Raw genomic sequence first — 2,400 nt, 5'->3', positions numbered from 1 at the left:
CTGCCTTCTTGGAAATTCAGGCCTTCTCTTGAGCCCTCTTCACTGTTGGCAGACCTTTTTCAATTTAACTGCGGCCTCTTCCTCTCCCTGTCTGGGAGTCTTCATTTTATAGCTCACCCTGTCCCATTTCCCTTTGGGATCTCTCCCTGCCCCTTTCCCTTTGGGATCTCTCCCTGCCCCTCTCCCTATGGGATATTTCCCTGCCCCCCTCCCTATGGGATCTCTCTGTGCCTCTCTACCTTTGGGGTCTCTCCCTGCCCCTCTCCCTTTGGGACCACTCCCTGCCCCTCTCCCTATGGAGTCTCTCCCTGCCTCTCTCCCTTTGTGATCTCTCAATGCCTCTCTCCCTATGGGAACTTTCCCTGTCCCTCTCCCTATGGAATCTCTCCCAGCCCCTCTCCCTTTGGGGCCTCTCCCTGCCCCACTTCCTTTGGGATCTCTCCCTGCTCCTCTCCCTTTGGGATCTCATCCTGCCCCTCTCCCTATGGGACCACTCCCTGCCTCTCTCCATTTGGGATCTCTCCCGGCTCCTTTCCCTATGGGACCTCTCTCTTCCCCTCCCCATTTGGGGCCTCTCCCTTCCCCTCTCCCTTTGGAATCTCTCCCTGTCTCTTTTCCTATTGGATCTCTCTGTGTCCCTCTCCTTTTGGGCCTCTCCGTGCCCCACACCCTTTGGGGCCTCTCCCTGTCCATCTCCCTTTAATACCTCTCCCTGCCTCTCTCCCTTTGGGCCTCTCCCTTTGGAGCCTCTCCCTGCCTCTCTCCCTTTGGGCCTCTCCCTTTGGAGCCTCTCCCTGCCACTCTCCCTTTGGGGCCTCTCCCTGCCCCTCTCACTTTGGGATCTCTCCCTGCTCCTCTCCCTATGGGATCTCTCCATGCCCCTCCCCATTTGGGGCCTCTCCCTGCCCCTCTCCCTTTGGGATCTCTCCCTGTCTCTTTTCTTATGGGATATCTCTGTATCCCTCTCCCTTTGATACGTCTCCCTATCTCTCTCCCTTTGGGCCTCTCCCTGCCACTCTCCCTTTGGCCCTCTCCCTTTGGGGCCTCTCCCTGCCCCTCTCTCTTTGGGACTACTCCCTGCCCCACTCCCTACGGGATCACTCCCGGCCCCTCTCCCTATGGGATCTCTCCCTGCCCCTCTCCCTATGGGATGTCTCCCTGCCGCTCCCATTTTTGGGCCTCTCCCAGCCCCTCTCCCTTTGGGATCTCTCCCTGCTCCTCTCCCTATGGGATCTCTCCCTGCCTCTTTCCCTATGAGATCTCTCCAAGCCCCTCTCCCTACGGGACCTCTCCCTGCCCTTGTCCCGATGGGATCTCCCCCTGTCCCTCTCCCTATGGGATATCTCCCTGTCCCTCTCCCTCTGTGATTTCTCCCTGCCTCTCTCCCTTTGGAATCTCTTCCTTTCCCTCTCCCTATGGGATATTTCCCTGTCCCTCTCCCTCTGTGATTTCTCCCTGCCTCTCTCCCTTTGCCTCTCCCTATGGGATTTCACCCGGCCCCTCTCCCTGTGGGATATCTCCCTGTCCCTCTTCCTTTGGGGCAATCTCCCTTTCCCCTCTCACTGTTACTTGCCTGGAACACTTTATCTCCAATGTTTTTGATGCTCCTAGCCACATGACCTGGGTTTTCGCCCCTTTGTCATCTTTATGCGCAGGGGCGCTGGGCCAGTCCTCAGCCCAAAGGACTGAAAAAGGCTCAATTGCGAGGCTTGTTGGGATTTGAAGTTCCGGACCTCTGCTCTCAACTTCAAGGTAAGTTGACTTTCACAAGAGAGAGAGCGAGGGAGGTAGAGAGAGAGGAAAGAAGGAGGAGAGGGATGGTGAGAAGGAGGAGAGGGAGGGAAAGAGCATGCAATAGTGGGAAGGAGGTAGAGAGGGGTAGAGGAAGGGAGGGAGGCAGTAAGAGGTGGGAGAGTGAGGTGAGAGCTGAAGGAACAGAGGAAACTGGAGGGATTGCGTGAGGGGGGAGGAACTTGAATTTCTCCAGCACATTTTGCAGCCTCAAGAAGACACAAAGCCTCACGGCCAATGGCAGGAGGGGGTGGGGTGGGAAAGGGCCGTGACTTTTTAAATGAGGTTTTTGTTTGAATGCACACAGAAAGATCCCACAGACTGCAGCCTGATCAATGACTGAATAACCTGTTTCAGAGATTCTGTTTGAGGGACTAATATTGACCCCAGGACTCTGGGTAAAACTCCTCTTTTCTTGTTGTCAATAGTTTGGCTGCATTGTTCACATCCCTCCAAGAGGGGAAGATTGGTTTCTAATGCGCTTTATTGCTGAATATTGTCATATTGTCACTTCAAAACAAATTACTTTGTGTTTATCACATTGCTGTTCCTGGAAGTTGGCTGTGGGCAAAACCTTTAACAAAATTATTCAAAAACATGGCGATTGAA

Source organism: Cetorhinus maximus, chromosome 31 (assembly GCF_964194155.1).
Source record: "Cetorhinus maximus chromosome 31, sCetMax3.hap1.1, whole genome shotgun sequence".
Taxonomy (NCBI): domain Eukaryota; kingdom Metazoa; phylum Chordata; class Chondrichthyes; order Lamniformes; family Cetorhinidae; genus Cetorhinus; species Cetorhinus maximus.
The sequence above is the reverse complement of the archived record's forward strand: the minus strand, read 5'-3'. Positions refer to the sequence as shown.